The sequence below is a fragment of the Lissotriton vulgaris genome, chromosome 5 (assembly GCF_964263255.1).
Source record: "Lissotriton vulgaris chromosome 5, aLisVul1.2, whole genome shotgun sequence".
Lineage (NCBI taxonomy): Eukaryota > Metazoa > Chordata > Amphibia > Caudata > Salamandridae > Lissotriton > Lissotriton vulgaris.
In genome coordinates, this window is record NC_141693.1 from 1,912,862,228 (window position 1) to 1,912,881,193 (window position 18,966).

The 18,966-nt window shown below is 49.2% G+C and overlaps 1 pseudogene across 1 annotated transcript in view; it reads left to right on the top strand.

Moving 5' to 3' along the window:
• The window catches only part of LOC147717705 (E3 ubiquitin-protein ligase TRIM39-like), a 948,681-nt pseudogene that overhangs the window by 22,268 nt on the left and 907,447 nt on the right, over positions 1 to 18,966 (top strand). The window contains exons 2-3 of the transcript XR_015296086.1: positions 9,393 to 9,488; positions 17,551 to 17,781. The product of XR_015296086.1 is annotated as an E3 ubiquitin-protein ligase TRIM39-like (transcript). The remainder of the gene's footprint in view (positions 1 to 9,392; positions 9,489 to 17,550; positions 17,782 to 18,966) is intronic.

Genomic DNA, 18,966 nt, shown 5'->3' on the forward strand with positions numbered 1-18,966 from the left:
CTGTTTTCTTCAAGGTATCGGGTTAGCTGTCTGACGGTTTTCTCGATGACCTTGTTCGGGAAGGAGAGCAGAGAGATGGGGCGGAAGTTCTTGAGATCTCTTGGGTCTGCCTTAGGTTTTTTGAGTAGGGCGTTGATCTCGGCGTGTTTCCAGATCTCTGGGAAGGTCGCGGTCTTGAGGGAGAGATTTATGATGTTGCGCAGGTGGGGTGCAATGGAGCTGGTTGCTCTGTTGAAGACGTGGTGTGGGAATGGGTCTGACTGAGAGCCGGAGTGGATTGTGCGCATGGTCTTGATGGTGTCATCGCTGCTCAAGCTGGTCCAGGCTAGCAGGGGGTCGAGGTCGATGGTGTGCTGTCTGTTGTGTTGCTATCTGTTGGGGCTGTCTGGGTGTTGAAGCTGTTGTGGATGTCTGCTATCTTGTGGTGGAAGATTTGCGACGGCGGGATGTCATTGGTTTTGGAGCTGGGGTTGGAGAGTTCCTTCACGATGTTGAAGTGCTCCTTGCTATTGTGTGCGTTGTTGTCGAGGTGGTCTTTAAAGGAGGTCCTCTTGGCCGCCCTGATGAGGTGGTGGTGGTTGCGGATGGCGTCCTTGTGTGCTGCGTGGCTGTCCGGAGTTTGTTCACTGTGCCATTTCTTCTCTAGTTTCCGGTAGGCTTGCTTGGAGGCTAGGAGTTCTGGGGTGAACCAACTGGCCCTTCTTCAGTGGGGCGAGGGTGTTGGCGCAGTCCTCCATCCAGCGTCTGAGGCTGTGGGCAGTGTCGTCTGTGTTGGAGGGTTCGGTGGGTGGGCTAAAAGCGAGGTTTACGTGTAGTTGGTCTTCTGTGATTTTGCTCCAGCAGTGGCGGGGTTCTGTTGGGTGCGATGGTGTGTGGTGGGTTTCTGGAAGGAGAAGTGGATGCAGCGGTGGTAGGTCCAGAGGAGTTCGGTGGTGTGGCTGACGGAGACGTGTGGGCTTGAGGAGAAGACTGGGTCGAGCGTGTGGCTGGCAGAGTGGGTGGGCGTTGTGACTAGTTGCTTCAGTCCAAGGTTGGCGAGGCTATCGATCAGGGTTGTGGAGTTGTTGTCGTTGTTCTCAAGGTGAAAGTTCAGGTCTCCGAGGAGGATGTAGCCGGTGTAGGTCAGGGCGTGCGTGCTGTTTAAGTAGGCGATGGAGTTGCTGAACTGGGGGCGGGATCCGGGGGGTCGGTAGACCAGAGTGCCTCTGAGGGTGGAGTTAGGGTCTGTGTGGATCTGGAAATGCATGTGTTCGGCGGTGCTGAGCGCGTCGTCGGTGCTAGTCCTGATGCTGTTCTTGTGGACGATGGTGATTCCTCCACCTACTCCGTTGGTGCGGTCTCTCGGGTGATCTTGTAGTCGTCTGGGATGGCTATGGCGATGTCTGGTGCGGAGGAGTCGTTAAACCAGGTCTCTGTCAGGAATGTGACGTCCGGGGATGTTGTGTCAAGCAGGTCCCTGAGCTCGACTGCTAGCTTGCGTGCGGAGCGGGTGTTCAGTAGTATGCATCGGAGGTAGTTGGGGTCTTTCTTGACGGGTGGTTCGTCAGCTCTGAGGCTGGTGTAGCTGCAGTTCCGGCAGGTGAAGGAGCCGTCAGTGCGATTCGGGGCGGCCTTGAAGCAGGTGTGGCTCCGTCCAGAGTTGAGAGCGTGCAGAGTGCTGGCGTCGTAGGGGCAGCAGTCGTCGTGGCGTGGCCAGGCGTTCTGACCCGGGGCGCGGACGGGCGCAGATGGGCTTGCCTGAGGCGCGCCTTCGGCAAGTGGCACAGAGGGTAGAAGGGCACAAAACGAGTGGAACAGAAGGCAAAAGGGGCACAAAAACGAGGGAAAAACGAGTGGCACAGAAGGCAAAAAGTGCACCGAAATACCTGAAAAACGAGAGGCACAGAGGCAAAATACAGAAATACAGGGGCAGCTAAGAACAGAAGGCAGAACGGGCAGAGAGGCACGGGGGCAGCGAGGGGAACAGAAGGGAAACCCGGGCAGAGACATGGGGCAGCGAGGGGTACAGAAGGAAGACCGGGCAGAGAGAGCACGGGGACAGCGAGGGTAACAGGGAAAACAAGCATTTGCAATGCAATAGGTCTCACATTAGGAAAGTTTGAGCTATTGGTACTGTAAATTTTTTTTTATTTATGTTTTGTTTTGTTTTTGAAAATAGCGAAATTAATAGCTTTGTCATTTACAATGCCAATAGTTATAACTTTCGCAAATGTGACACCTATAGCATTTGTAATGCAATATGTGTTGTATTTACGTGACTTACATGTTTTGATATTACAAATAACAATGGCTTTTAATTTTTTGTTAAACATTACTACTTAAATAAAGGTTATTGTAATTTATGTCAATAGCTTAAACTTTTGTAAATAACTTTTGTGAAGATTATGTTCAGTGTATTTTATTGTGACGAAAATCCAAGAACAGAAGTGAAATATTAACATCTTTTTGTTACATTTGTAATAAAGCTTGAAACATTGAGAAAACATATTTGAACCAGGTGTTGTTGAATGGTTGCACAGATTGATGCTGTGGTGGCGCTGGGTGATGTTGTGATGGCGAACGAGTGATGCTCTGGCTTTCAGTGATGCTGTGGTAGCGCATAGTGATGTTGTGTTGCCCCTGAGTGGTGCTGAATGAAGCTGTATGCTATGCTATGTTTTGCTATCCTATGTTTTGTTTTGTTATGCTATGCTATGGTTTGCTATCCTATGCTTTGATTTGTTATGCTATCTGTTGTTATGCTATGTTATGTTTTGTTGTGTTTTATTATGCTATGCTTTGTTTCGCTATGCTATGTTTTGTTATGCTATGCTATGTTGTTTGGTATGCTATGTTTTGCTATGCTATTATGTGTTTTGTTTTGCTCTGCTATGTTTTGTTATGTTATGCTATGTTTTGTTATGCTATGCTATGTTTTGTTTTGCTATGCTATGTTTTGTTTTGCTATCCTATGCTTTGTTATGCTATGTTTAGTTTTGCTATCCTATTCTTTGTTTTGTTATGCTATGCTATGTTTTGTTGTGTTTTGTTATGCTATGCTATGTTTTGTTGTGTTTTGTTGTGTTTTGTTATGATAAGCTATGTTTTGTTGTGTTTTATTATGCTATGTTCTGTTATGCTATGTTCTGTTATGCTATGTTCTGTTATGCTATGTTTTTTTATGCTTTGCTATGTTGTGTTTTGTTATGCTTTGATATGTTTTGTGTTTTGTTATGCTATGCTATGTTTTGCTATGCAATGTTTGTTGTGTTTTGTTATGCTATGTTATGTTGTGTTTTGCTATGCTTTGTTATGTTATGCTTTGTTATGTTATGCTTTGTTATGTTATGCTTTGTTATGTTATGCTTTGTTTTGTTATGCTATGTTTTGTTATGCTATGCTTTGTTATGCTATGCTTTGTTATGCTATGCTTTGTTTTGTTATGCTAAGTTTTGTTATGCTAAGTTTTGTTATGCTAAGTTTTGTTATACTATGCTATGTTTTGTTGTGTTTTGCTATGCTATGCTTTGTTGTGTTTTGCTATGCTATGTTTTGTTATGCTATGTTTTGCTTTGCTATCCTATGTGTTGTTTTGCTATCCTATTCTTTGTTTTGTTATGCTACGTTTTGCTATCCTATGCTTTTTTTGTTATGCTATGCTGTGTTTTGTTATGCTATGATATGTTTTGTTATGCTAAGCTATGCTGGTGAGAGTGAGGGTGAGTGAGGGTGAGGGTTATTGAGGGAGGGTGAGGGGTGTAAGGTTGTGAGGGGGTGTGAGGTTGTGAGGGGGTGTGAGGTTGTGAGGGGGTGTGAGGGTGTGGGGGGTGTGATGGTGAGGGTGTGGGGTGTGTGAGGGTGAGGGGGTGTGAGGTTGTGAGGGGGTGTGAGGTTGTGAGGGGGTGTGGGGGGGGTGTGAGGGTGAGGGGTGGTGAGGGTGTGGGGTTGTGAGGGTGTGGAGTTGTGAGGGCCTTGAGTGCAAGAGGGGGGCACCTGGAGCCCGGGTCCCACCTGCACTGCAGGGGGTGTAGAGGATAATGTTACGCCACTGGCCATAGCTTTTAAGTGACTTCAAGTCATGTGAGACACGTTCAGTAAACTCTTGATTTTTTTCAGCCAGTGCAAGACCTTGCTTGTGGGCATTGTAGTTTTACTTTTTCAGCGTAAGTAAATAAGAATAACACATTTAAAGGTAAATTTCTCCTCCCCAGTACCTCACATACAAATAAACATAGTACATCTGAGTGTTTTAAGTAGGATTAAAAAAGTGTGTGCGTGTGGGGGGAGTGTTCTTCAAAACGGGCGTGGCCTATCTAATTAAGGGCATTGCTTAAACACCTAACCTAAACATCTGTGCTTAGCATAGTGTGTCATCAGACTTCTATTTTGCTGCCTCTTTGTTTTATCGCATCCAGATACAATACAACAACTGACATTACACCTGAAACAAGCTTTGACATTGGTTGTTAGTTGCATAAAATAAATAAGTAACAACAAGGACTTTGTTGTATAGTAGTACATTGAACATGCTTCAATTCTGTGCTGACTGTGAAATAATGAAAACGAGTCTCTTTGAAGCTACATCAAAGGCAGAGATTTTATTTTCATTCTTGAGTGTGAGGGCAAAAATGGAAAGCGGGAAGGGGACCCGTCTCAGCACCTGCTTTACAGAGCGCCAAAGGGCACCCGGCCCACTTAAAGCTCTGGCAACACCAGCGTCATCAGGGGGCGGAGATATGTTATGCAGGTGCCTCTCGAAGAGTACCAGGCACCAAGGTGATTGAGGACTAATGTGGTGGATGAGAAAAGAATGTCACATGAAGGCGAAGCACACTTAGTCGCTTCACTTTTCATGTTACACTAGTTCAATTAAATGCTCACTAGTGAAATTAAAGTCACTTGTGCATAGCTGGTGACAAATGCATGCCAGGTAATTTTAAACCAAAGAAATTTTAGGTTGAAGAAAGGAGTGGGACTGGTGAGACACATTTTAATTCGCATGGCAATAACATTAGAAATGAATCGCGAGGTGACAGTGTGACGGCAAAATGCTGCTGAAAATGTGGGAGACTTTACAGGAGTGTTGTAGAACGAAGCTGAGAAATGTAGCAGACTCGTCTGTCTCGCTCACCACCCCCCACACACCAGTAACTTGCCAATGGTGCACAACTCGCAGTGATTTAAAAGGAAATGTAGAAGCTCAGGTGCTCACTCTATAGAATACCTGTTTCCGCCAGATAAGTGCTGGTATTTTCCTATTAAATGAATGTGTCTGTTTGTAACAAAACTGGTGCTCCTGTACTTCGCGCTATATGAAACTCCAAAAAAACAAGGGGACAATCACCAACCCCTTCGGCTGCTGCGACAATCCTTCATGGAGGCCAGCTGATGGAAGCAGCATTAGATATAGAATTGTTTCCGCTTGGCCCCACACTGACGTCACGGTTGTTTTGATTAAGTTGCTCGCCGTGAAATGGATCCAAAAAAACACAAGCTCAGCGCAACCGGAAGTTCGGCAGCGTGAAGCCGGTCGTGGGGCGGGACTTCCGCCTTCTGCGTGAAGCCCGCATCCACGGAGTGCCAGAGAGCAGCATTGGTGATGCGGGCGGGGCTCCCATGCCTGAGGGAGAGCCCCGCGGTAGCTGCCGAAGTCAGGAGTGGCGGCGATGCGGTGAGTAGGGCTTAGTTGTAAGGGGGGGGGGCGGGAGTGTGTGTCTGTGTGTGTGTGTGCAGGGGGGGTTGGGGCCTCGGGGCTCCGGCGGGTGTATGCGTGCGTGTCTGTGTGTGTGTGTGTGTGTGTGTGCTGGAGGGTTGGGGGGGCGGAAGCGTGTGTATGTGCGCGCACGCCTGTGTGTGTGCAGGGGGTGGGGGCTGGCTGTGTGTGTGTGCGCCGTGTTTGCATGGAAAGCAGGGGCTGTGTGTGCGTGTCTGCGCAAGCGCGTCTGAGGCGCGCTCCCGTGGTGAAAACTGGAAAGGAAAAGCGCGTGGCACATTGCTGTCCACATTCCCAGATACGGGCAACATAAGGTCTCGAGCAGACTACGCTGCTCGACCTAAAAAGGGGCACGGACCATGTACAGGCAGCGGGGGGAAGACAGACAACAGCACTCACACACAACAATGAAAATGCAGGCAATACAATAAAAGCAATAAAGCGGAGGATGAACAAACCTAGCTACGGCCTACCACTGGCCACCAGGGATGAGGCGCAGGTGGTAGCCTGCGGGTGGTGGAGGGTCTCAAACTTCCTCAGCAGCAGCAGCTGGGGCAGGGAGACACAGGCGGTGCTGTGCGGAGGGGGAGCGACCTACCTGGTAGGGTCAAGGGACCTTATGAATTTGAAATTAAAATTTCTGTAGCACACCTTTTGAATGTGTGCAATAAATCTTTCAAAATGTTCTAATACCTCCCTTGAAGCAACTTAATGTCCTCATTTAAGTGACCTGTATTTTTTGGCCAAGCCTGCGCAGCGCATCCGCTGCTGCGAGTCATGCAGTTGTGGGGTATGGAATTGACGCCCTGCCCACTCTCTGCCCATATTTTTAATTGGCTTGCGTCCTTGTCTTTCACAAACGCTGTCTTGCGATTCATTATTAGGCTTGTTTGTCCCTCCTTGGTACCGCATTGTCTGCATTTGATACCTCCCATAACGACTGGACCTTTTACTTCTCTTGTTACATGGTCTGCTTTATCTTGTTGTGAGCACTATTGCTCTTAAATAATTTGGTCCTATTCCACCCACTAACTCGCAGCACACTGCCCGCTTTTATTTTATTTACTACTGGTGGGCGTACCTGCGATTGATTTCTTTTGTTTATTTATGAAAATTGTAAAACAAATGTTTTATTAATTTTAGCAGCGTGGTCTGCTTCAAGCATAGTGGCTGCGCTTCCTTATTTGTTAATTTATTAACTATTTTTTGGTTGTTTACTAGTGCCCATGAGGCGCTTTCACATTCATGAAAGCTGGGCGCCTTTCTTTAACAATCTGCGTCTAAAGAAATGTGCGTGGCCAACATTAAAGTGAAAGCGAGGCATGGGCGCTTTCCCCCCCCAAAAAAAATCTATTTGTCAACTTGACAAACGGATGATTTTTTTTTTGGGGTCAAATCCCCCGTGCAGCAGTTTCACTTTAATGTTGGCCATGCCCCTTTCTTTATTCACGGCTTGTCTAAAGAAAGGGGTGTGCCCTTAATGAATGTGAAAGCGCTGCTTGGGCGCGAGTGTTGCAATAGGTCTCGCATTTGCGAGAGTTTAAGCTATTGCATTGCCAATAGCTTAAACTATCGTCAATGCAAGAGCTATTGCATTGCAAGTGCTTGTTTGAAATACTGCGTGGTGCCCTGTCTCGGAACATTGCCTCATGAAACTGAGGTTTAACACTGTCCCGACACATTCATCCATTGGCGTGCTGTTGAGATTTTTTTGGGCTGTAAGAATTTAGTGGTTTCCCGGGCCCACAGTCTTCTGGCAGTGGGTGTGTCACGAGCCACCAGAGATGCTGAGTTTGTGATCCGAGTATGCGGGAGTGTATGTCATGGTGGCTATGTAAATGATACGAATATATGACGTTATTCCGCGGGATAATATCCTGCATACCATTAGTCCACATTTTGCAAGAGCAATACAACGAAATACCATGATCCCGCAAACATTTACTCCCCATATGCCTTTACCACGCATGCCATCACAACGCAAAGGCATGCGTGGTGAAGGCATATACCTTGTAAAAGTACATTATTACATTATACAATTATAAATAATTCAATTTAAATGAAAAAAAGTTTGTTTTAAAATTAAGTAATATATATATATTTTTTGTGTTTTTTAAATTACCCTGTAAACCCTAAAACAATATCCAACCCTGGTCCCTTTAAATACCCCTGCACCCCAAAATGATAACTCACCCTTACTCCTTATAATACCACAGCACCCTTAAACAATAACCCATCCTGACCCTAAAAATACACCCTGTACCCCAAAACCCATACCTACCCCTGAACCCTAAAATACCCCTGTACCCCAAAACCCAAACCTTTCCCTGAACCCTAGAAATACCCCTGTACCCCAAAACCCAAACTTAGCCCTAAACCCTAAAAATACCCCTGTACCCCAAAACCCAAACCTATCCCTGAACCCTAAAAATACCCCTGTACCCCAAAATCCAAACTTAGCCCTAAACCCTAAAAATACCCCTGTACCCCAAAACCCAAACTTAGCCCTGAACCCTAAAAATACCCCTGTACCCCAAAACCCAAACCTAGCCCTGAACCCTATGAATACCCCTGAACCCCAAACCTAGCCCTGAACCCTAAAAATACCCCTGTACCCCTAAAACATATACCCCAACACCCCCAAACTAAAACCATATACTTACCTTACACTTAAATATTAAAAACCTATGCTTTTACTATTCATGCTTTTACAACGAATTTCGTTGTAAAAGCATGCGTGGTAAAAGCATATAAGATATAATGGCATGCGTTTTAAAATTTTGCGGACTGATGGTACTTTCGTTATAATGGTATGCGGGATGAAAGTTGCGGTATGAAGGTGTTGAACCAAATGATACAGCTGGTTTTAAATCTGGTGTGATTTGGCAAGGGGAGCTCATTAGGAGTTATGTGGTCATGTTTTTCTATGCCCTTTAAGAGGTGAGTTGCAGTGTGTAGGATGTCCTTAGCAGGGGCCAATGTGGATCTGGGAGGCCATGTGGCACAACATTACCACTGTCCAGATGAGGGCTCAAAGAACAGTTGTATGGTTATCTAGGAGAAATGGGTTTACTTTACTCGGCTGAGAAAGCTGGTACCAGACATTCTCGGTTTTCTCAGCACTGACCTCACTCACCCTGACGAAACATAGCCAAGTGTGAATCTGAGTGCCATGCCATTGGGTGCCATTTCGGTATTCAAATCCACCCAGTTCCATGATGTTGAGCTGGGTTTGGACTATTTCTTGCTTGCTGTTCTCCGCATATAGCTGAGAACACTGGTTTGGTGGGTTTGAGCTTCAGATGGGTGATGGACATCCAGCCTGGATGCCCTGCAGGCAGTGTTTAAGGTGTTGGATGTCTGCAGCAGGTGAGACTTCTGTATATATCGAGGAAGACCTTTAAGAAGGACAAACAGAAAAGAACACACAGATGGGTAGAATAATACGAAGTGTCTATGTGACATCACATTCATTTAGCAGGTGATGTTCACCTTTGAAACAGCCTAATGGAGAGCCTGGATAAGCGGCCATGTGACATAATGACCTGTGAGTACAGTGTTTACGCCAACAACTGCAGTCTGTAGCATCCCAGGGGGCAACAGCACATATGGAATATTGATGCTTGCTTGGAATAATTCATCAAAATGGATATATGGAGAATAGTTACTGGATAATATTAACACTTGGACTGTTTTTCAGAAAACCCTTCATGGCCAAGTGGAACGACTGAAAAAGGAGCTGGAGGGCCTGCAGACATGGTTAGCCGAAGAAAGCAGGACGGCATCGAAGGTGGAGGTGAGAGGTTTCCTGACTCTATTAGTAGAGAGATGACATGTGGGTACCCTTGACTATAATATAGTCGCTAGACAAGGGGGTACTTCAGAGAGTCAGAATTGAGTAGAGATGTGAAATGTATTCATGATAGAGCTTGGGGTGAGGGACTTGGCAACCATGACTTACTTGGAGGTGCGAGACCTGTGGGTTCACCTGACAACAGGAGGTAAAAGTCATGTAGGCACCTCGGATGGTCAAAACTGCTGCCAAAATAATTGAGGTACCCCTGAAATCAGAACTGGAGGTGAGAAACTTGGGGTACGACTGCCAAACACAATTGGAGGTGAGTGACGTGGAGGTACCCCTGGTAGAGCTGGAGTACCCTTGGCAGTTAAAGGTGAGGGACTGGTCAATACCCCTCACCCTGCGTAATGGCTATGAGAGACCTGGGGCGCAATCAGACCTGAAGGCGAGAGACCCAGGACTATCCTTAACAAAATACACTGCAGGTGAGGAGCATGGGCGTACCATGACAGTCTGAGCCAGAGGGAAGAATAAATAGCCTTGTATTTGTGTAAGCAATCCATTATTATGACTCATCTGAAGGACATCAACTCACTTTATCTAGGATCTTATTGTCTCCAAACTCATCAGAACGCCACTGATAGGTTATTGTGGCACTACCTTCGTACTCATCCATCTCCAACCATCTAGCGCTCTTCACTGGCTTCTGGTCTTTTGAGCACTGCATAAGCCAGTGTGCTTTACACCACTCTGGCCCAATCTATTTACCAGAGAATCTTCCAATTCTCTTGTACGAGAAGCATTTGTTCCGCTACTGATAATGGTATGGCCATGCATCATGACCAGTCATGACCGAAACCTATCAAACAAAGTATATCACTGAAGTAGTTAAGAGCCTCCAAGGTGTGTTTGTAATTGAATATATTTTAGTTTGTTTTTTTCCAGCCTTTTCTCTTATTTTTGTAAATCCTCAATTGAGGGTCCACAGCCCATTTTACTAGTTAATCTTTGGGTTATTCAGTGGTGTATAAAAGCTTGTGATGGGACGTTAGGTCAAAAAATGAGTGACAAAGTTGAATCATTGTTGTGTTGTCATGCAGATTGATTGTTTATGATGGATTCTATATGGCATCGTAAATAAATCATTAGGTTTATAATTTAGTATTACATATGTTTGAGGGTACAACAGGTGATAATACATAGTGGCATTTCCAAAATGACGAAACTGTTAGGGCACAGACCCACCATACAGTGTTGCGGTGGGTCCTGAAACCGGACCACCTGAAGAGAATGCGAGTTAATACACAGCAAGCCGTCTACAACCCAATCCGGGCCGGCCGCGTCATAAACCTAAGGTGGTCGGTGCGGTTTCCTGATGCATATCTGTCCCCCCTTCCACTGAGAGGCCAGAGTTCTAGATGACCTGTGTCACTGCCGTTGGAGGTATGGTGCCACGTCTGCAAACGCTGGTAACTGTCATTATTACATGCTCAACACCTGAGGCCCCTCGTCCTAAAGAGTTCTGAAAAGGAATAACACAAAACCCAAACAGGCAGGTAAAGGCAGGACGGGCCTGTCGTAAACATTCATAACGTCTCTCGAACCCCTAGCCCTCCCTCTTCCCCCAACTCATCCCTCCCCCCCCAAAACACCCTCTCCCCCCCCACCACCCTGGTCCATGGTTCCTATGTGTACCGGGGACTACAAAGTCTGAGATGGCAGATCATTGAGAGTTAGGATCCGTGTCGGTCAACCTCAAAAGCCGGAGGTACTTGGGACAGGTGACCTCCGTGAATTCAGACGCCAAAAGGGACAAGAATGGTCTCCACAGCTCCGCATAGGGCGCTCCCTCCCCCGCCCTTGACAGAGACAGCTTCTCCATCCCCAGAACCACCCATAAACGATGTAGCCATCCCAGGTGTGAGGGAATATGTTTGGATCGCCAATGCGCCACAATATTCTGCATGGCCGATCCCAATGCAATCGCAATCAGTCGGCCTCTCCTTGACTTCAGAGGATATGTCAGCGCGTTAGGTAACCCCAAGAGCACGTATGCAGGGAAGCGTGGGATATCTGTCTCAAAGTGTGTATCTATTTCCTGCAGAATCTGATTTCAGTAGTCCTGTAGGAGTAGGCATTCCCAAAGTATATGTGTCAGTGTGCCAATATGGCCACAACTGTGCCAGCACAGGGGGTCTTGCTTGCTGTCCATCTCGTACAGCCTTTCGGGGGTGTAATACCAGTAGGAAGCAATTTTCGTGAGAGTGTCCGTGAGCCCCATGTGGTAGGCTGAGTGTCGTGCCCTGTAGTAGACTCCCTCCCACTCTTTATGTGACAGAGTTCTCCCCAGCTCCCTCTCCCAGCGCGCTCTGCCCGCATTATAGGTGTGTTGGTGTTTCTGCATAAGCATCTTGTAGAGGTCTGTGATCAATTGTTTGTCAGTGTGGCGGGAGATTAGCCAATATTCAAATTTGGTCAGCCGTCTATCCGCCAGCGGTCGAACTGTGGTGCCTAATGCCCAATGCCTCACCTGCAGATAGCGGAGCCTTTCCGTCTCCGGCAAGCCAAATTCTTGTCGAAATTGCTGGAAGGGAATCACCCCTTCCGAGTCATAGAGATGATAGAGGGCCCGGCAGCCGGCCGGCTTCCAACGCGCAAACGCCTTCTCATCCAGCCCTGGGTGGAACTCCGGATTCCCTATGATGGGTGTAAGGGGGGATGGGTGGGTGGTAAACTCCTGGCTAATCCCCACTCTATCCCAGATTTCATGGGGAACCCATGTGATGAAGGATGCATAAAGGTTGGGCGGCCTATGTTCCTGTCTCATGAAGGGAATTTCCTGCAAAGTCCGTCCCGCTACGGCCTGGTCTTGAAACAGCCAATGCTTCCCTGACTCCCACCTGACCCATTCCACCAGGAAGCGGAGTTGTGCTGCTTGAAAATATGTCGCAAGGTCTGGTATTCCAATTCCGCCCTGCTCTGGCGCCAGCATGGCGACTCGGCGTTTCAGACGGGGTTTCCGCCCGTTCCAAATGAACTGGAACAGGTCGGACTGCGTTTGTTTGATCCAACCTCGGGGCGGTGCCAGAGGGATCATTCGGAAAAGGTACAGGACCTGGGGAAGGATCGTCATCTTTACTGCAGCTACTCTGCCTAGCCAGGACAGAGGATAGTATTTCCATCTGCCCAGCTTGCTTCTGATCTTCTGCCGCAGCTTGGCGTAGTTAACGTCTACTGTTCCCTGAAGGGAGGGTGCCAAATGAATTCCCAGATAAGGGACCGTGTCCGACGTCCACGGTATGGGGAACAGTGCCTGTAGCTGAGTGCGAGTGGAGGGTTCAAGCGAGAGATCAAGGGCCACCGATTTTGTCAGATTGACCTTAAAGCCAGAGACACTGCCAAACCTCTACAGCACTGCAATGCACGCCGGCAGGGAGCTTCGAGGTTTAGCGAGGGAAATCAACACATTGTCGGCATACAGGCTAACGGTGTGTACGTCGCCTCCAAACTTGATACCCTGTATATCCGAGTCGGAGCGCAGGAGGTGTGCAAGAGGCTCCATGTACAGGGCGAACAGAAGGGGGGATAGCGGACACCCCTGTCTGGTGCCGCGTTCGATGTCGAATCGGGGGGAGGTGCACCCATTGACACGGACCGCCGCTGTAGGGAATTTGTAGCAATTAAACACTCTGGTACAGAATTTAGGCCCTATCCCTGCTTTGAGTAATACCTTTTCCAAGTAAGGCCAGTGTACCCTATCGAATGCCTTTTCGGCGTCAATGGTCAGCATCATGTACTCTCCCTCCGTTCGTGCGTCTTTTTCTAGGAGATGAAAGGCCCGTTTCGTATTATCCGTGGTCTGGCGTTCCGGAATAAATCCGGATTGGTCCGGATCAATCAATCCCCCCATATACTGTCCCAGTCTGGAGGCGAGGATCCCCGTATATAGCTTGAGGTCCACGTTTAAGAGGGAGATAGGTCTATATGCTCCGCACTCAACCGGATCCTTACCTGGCTTAGGTATCACTGCGATGGATGCCTCCAACAGGTCCCTATGGATCGCTCCCTCCTCCGCGAAGGAGGTGAAGAGTCGGGCGAGTAGGGGGGCCACCTGGCAACAGAATGTTTTGTAAAAACTCGCCGGAAACCCATCCGGACCCGGGGCTTTCCCTAACTTGAGCCGGGAGATGGCCGAGATCACCTCCTCCGGCCGAATGTCTTTCTCTTTCTCCAGGTAGTCTATCTGGTCTTGCGTCAGCCTCGATAGGGAAACACTCTCCAAGAAGCCGGATTCCGCCTCCGGGCTGGTGGGGTCAGCTCTGTATAAGTCTGCGTAGAACGAGCTGATGGCCTCTGCTATGTCTTGACTCCGGTTTACTGTGACGCCATCCCCCCTTCTTATCTCCTAAACTTCTCTACGCTGTGTGACTTCGCGAAGTTTGTGCGCCAATAGGCCCCCACATCTATCACCGCCTGCATAATAAGCATGGCGCAGCCGTAACGCTGCATACTCCGCTCTGTCGAGGTCGAGCGATGCAAGCTGCTGTCTGACCGCTTTTAATTGCCGCCAGATTCTCGGCGCCCCGGTTCTCCGGTGTATCTGTTCTAATTCTCTCGTTTGCCGTGTAAGTTCCTCCCTCTTAGCTCGACGCTCAGTGTTTTCAGCGGTGGGTAGTGAAATAAATTCCCCCCAGAAAACAGCCTTCAGTGCGGACCATTGTGTGGAGAGAGTGGTGTCAGTATTGCTGTTATGCGCTAGATAATCAGTGATCGCGCTGCGGATTTTGGTGACCACCGTCGTCCGTTGTAGGAGCGAATCTCGGAGGCGCCAAACTCTATGTGGATGTTGGGTACCAGGCATGGATAGTACGGTTCGGACGGATCCATGGTCCGAGAGCGACGCGGTGCCTATGTCAGTACTTATAGCAAGTGACTTAGTGGTGTTGGACACTAGGAAATAAATCGAGTCGTGCATACGTCTGGTGCGCCGCCGAGTAATATGTGTAGTCTCTCTCGCCAGGGTGCAGCTCACGCCATAGGTCCGTAAGCCCCAGGAATCGCAGTCTTTGCCCGCTGTAGAGAGTGCCCCCACCTGTGTAGTGCGTTGACAAGATCTGTCTAATGCATTGTCGAGGACTAGATTTAGGTCCCCGCCCAGAACTATGTGATGATCAGTGGTGTCAGTGATGTCTGTGAGCGCTCTATGGAGAAACTGCTCCTGCCCCTCATTGGGCCCGTACACCGAACCTATCGTGAGTGTCCTGTCTCCCACTGCAAATCTGTAGACTAGCAAGCGCCCCCTGGTTTCGGCAAGTTTCCCTAACACCTTGCCTCTGAATTTTTGCGCCACCAAAATCGCAACTCCTGCTTTTTTGTTTGGGCCAGAGGAGAAAAACTGGTGAGGGAACTTACAGGATTTCAACCTGTGACAATCTTTAGTTAAAAGGTGCGTTTCTTGTAGCAGACATATGTCCGCGCCTGACTGTTCAAGGTGGAGCAGGACCGCTTTACGTTTAATGGGGTTATTGAGGCCACGGACATTCAGCGTGAGAATGATTAATTCATCGCCCTTCATCTAAAAGGACCACTCCTCTCCCCGCCTCTGGTGTTTCCCTGTAGCGACCAAGCCCGTGAGTGCCCGGTCTGCCTCTCTCTCGTGGATCCAGCCCCTTGCCCCAGCGCCTTCCCCGACAAGAATCGAACCATGGACCATTCACCCTCCCCAACCCCGGTCCCCTCTCCCCTTCCCCCCAAAACAATTGTAAGTAGTCAATGTCTCTCATCCAAAGATGAAAAGTAGAGAAAAGGGTAAATGTAAGGTAGTCTTACTAGTCTGATCGGGAATGCCTTCCCGCCAACGGCCCGCTGACCTGCCTCGATGTCTGTGGCGGGGGCCCTCTTTACACGTTTCCGTCGTCTCTGATGGCTCCACTGCGATGTCTTTCCATATGTGTTTGGTGCAAGGCCCTGGGTCTCGGCATCGTCCTCGGGTTTCTCGATTCCCAACAACGTGCAAGCCTCAGAGACCGAGCGAAGCTGGTATTGTTTGTTCTCCAGCCGGAAAACGAGGCGAAAAGGGTGGCCCCAGCTATATGGGATGTTTTTCTGCTGTAGATAGCTCGTAACGGGTTTGAAGAGCCGATGCTTATGGAGCGTGAGTGCCGCCAAGTCCTGAAACAGCAGCGGAGATGTGCCTTGGAACGCTATCGGGTGTTTCTGGCACGCTTTCTGTAGGATCTCTTCTTTGGTACGAAAGTCCTGTACACACAAGGATATCCGGAGGGGGTGCTGTCCCCGCGCGGGGCGGACCGGCCCTGTGAGCTCTGTCCAGCTGTATAGGAGAGTCCAGTGGTCGCCCCAGCACGTGATTGAAAAGTTCCTTGGCGTAGCGAAACACGTCTCGGGTGGCATTGGAAGTGGCGACATTGCGAATGCGAATATTATGGTGTCTAGAGCGATTTTCTAAATCTTCCAGGTGGAGCTGTAGATCTACCTGTTGATCGTGAAGCCAAATGATCTCCTGTTGCTGGGCCGCCAGTTCCGCGTCTCTGTTGTCGCACTTGGTTTCTAAGTCCGCCACTCTCTCCCCTATGCCATCCATCTCTCGCCGTACCTCTCGGATTTCATTGGCAAACCCCGTCTTGAAAGTTTGGATATCGTCCCGCAAGGATGCAATGAGGGACTCCAAAAAGGCCTTTGTGATGGGCTCCGTCCCACCCTCCGTCCCGCCCTCAGAGGCCTGGTCCATCTTCTTCGGCGCAGGGCCCCCCGAGTCCTTCTGAGGAGGGGTCAGGTTTTTGGCGAACAGCTCCTTCACCGTTTTGCCCCTGGCATGTCTGGCTGTCGACATCTCGTGCGGCGGGCGTCACCTCCGCCTGAAGCTATCTTCTCCGCGTGTGCCTCAGGGAAATATAGACCCACACCGCGGTCCGGATCCGGCGTCAGCTTCCTACGGAACCCTCCAGGTAGTCCCCTACCGGAGGCTGGAGCACCCTCGCCGCGTCACGGCCCGTGCGCTCGACTGGTCTCGGTGTAGGCCGGCTCCCCGAGTGGCGCGGCTGGGCCTTATGCCTCTTCCGACGTCTTGCTGCTGCCTCCGGTGTCTGGGGGAGTCACTTTAACTTCGAGGTGTGGTCTCCTCCAATGTCTGGGAGGGCTCCCGTCGCTGTCTAGTGGCTGTCTCTTTCGGTTGTGAAGGGAGGACGGCAGACCTGGCTAGCTCCGGCACCGCGGCTCCGCACGCCGCCACCCAGCAGGCCCCGCTAGCTTCAGTCTCTGCCAGGGGAGGACAAATCCTGCCAAGCCTCCGGCGAGGGCGATGCAATTGGAGGATAATCAGGTAATTTAATGCTAGACGCCGGGCCGATATGCCCGCCGAGAGGCCCGCCGCCCCGGTTCCCCAGACGCCGCCCAGGACCTGCTACAGCGCCGCCCGCAGTGCCCAGGATCGGCTCTCACCTCCGGTTTCCTTTCCTACGGCCTGCCTCAGTCTTCTTCTGGGCCCACTTAGCCCCACCGCCTGTCGGGCGAACTGCCCGCCTCCGCCGTTCTCCGGGCGACCTCCGCCATTGTCACGGGCCCCGGCACAGCCTCTAGGTGCACGCGGGTGGGACCCGCCTTAGGCCGCGTTGGAACGCCGCGTCAGGGGCCGTTCTGCTCGGCCGCGTTCACCGCACCACGTCGGCCTCGTCTTCAGTCCGGAGGGGGGAGGGGTGTCTCACTCCTCCGGGCCGCGGTTGTCCCGCGCCGCCGCTCGCGGTGCCTCCAGCAGCGCTCACCGGGTCCGCTCCACTTTATGTACGGTTCAGACAGCCCTGAGCATAGACTGCAGGTAGAGAAGGCGTCGGAACCGGTGCTAAAATCGGGCCGTTGGCAGGAGCTGTGGCGATGTACGTCCGCTCACTCCGCCATCTCGGCCACGCCCCTCCAACCAGGTTTATAATTTAAGGGTATGTGTGTGAAGTAGACCATTGTATCGGTCAGATGCAGACAAATGTGATTACACGTGGGTGTATCGTACAAATATATATATGATGTGCTTTATTTGCTTATTTTAAAGGGAAACTTCAAGAACCAGGTGGAGGCGATCCATAGTACATTTGAGCTTCTGAAGAAGTTTCTAGACCAGGAAGAACAACAACTTCTGACCAAACTGGAAAAGGAACATAACGAAAATATGAAGAACATTCAAGAGATACAGAGTGAACTGGAGAAGCAGCAATCCACCCACCGAGACCTGATCACAGAGATAGAGGGGAAGTGTCAGCAGCAGGATGTGGAGCTACTGAAGGTGAGAATTAAATGTCTCTCGAACTAGAGGAAGGAAAAAGTAACACGTGGAACTACTGAAATACTTTATTTAAACCTTATTAGTTTTTTCGTGCACCACTCAACATTGCTTGAGGACCAGGTCAAATTGCATGGGGAGAGGGAGAGAGTTACTCAAAGTAAAGAGAATGCCATTCATTGCTTAGGGACCTGTAAACACAAAAATGTGATTGAGAGACTTGACAGAATATTTGTTTCCGCTAGAACAGAACCATTCTCTATAACAAGCATTTTCAATGCAATAGGTCTCACATTTGTGAGAGTTTGACAATGCCTTTTATTTATGTTTTTAAAAGCAACACATATATAAAAGGCATTTTCATTTCGAATGTTAACAGCTCAAACTCTCACAAATGCAAAACTTTAATGGTGGAAGCGCCCTTTCGTTCGAGGCTGCTCGCCATATTCAGGTTTCAGTGAGCAGCGTCTGAAGAAAGGGGCACGGCCAACATTAAAGTGAAAGCACGGTATGAGGCGCTTCACACCCCACCCCCGACCCCTAAAAAAAATATTATTAAGGAAAGTTTCTGTAGTGCAGCCGCTAAAGTGAAAGCGGACCGCGTTGTTAATTAAATTAATAAATAAGCGCAGAGCAGTGCATGCGCTACCCAGGCCCGACCTAAAAATCAAGCTATATGGGAGACCGCCCTAATGACAGGAAGCTAAGACAACCCCTTACACTGATCGCACAACCACTGCAGGGTGGAACCGGGTCAGGATTGGTGTTTATGAAACCAACCGGAGGCCAGCTCATTTAAAGCGCAAGACTACTTTGATGAGAAGGACATCTCCAACACGGAGTGTGGGTTAGGTAAGTACCACTCTGGGATACAACGTACCCAAGAGCAAAAAAGACAGCACAGGGCATTCACTACAGACCTGTTCCCAAAAAACTGATCTTAGTGGTATGCAGTATTTCTAAGCTATCGTATATTCCTTTACTCTCAAAATCATTCTGCTATGCCTAAAAACAGTTTTCTTTCTTTAACCCGTTGCATGCTTGTGACGGAACCGCTCCATCACAAGCCACGGGTGAGCTGTGCTTGTGACGGAACGGTTCTGTCACGGCCCGCTCGCCGCGCCTGCGTGGCGCGAATTCCGCGCCTGCGCTGACGAAAAAGTCTACCTGTGTTAGTACTCAAGTTAT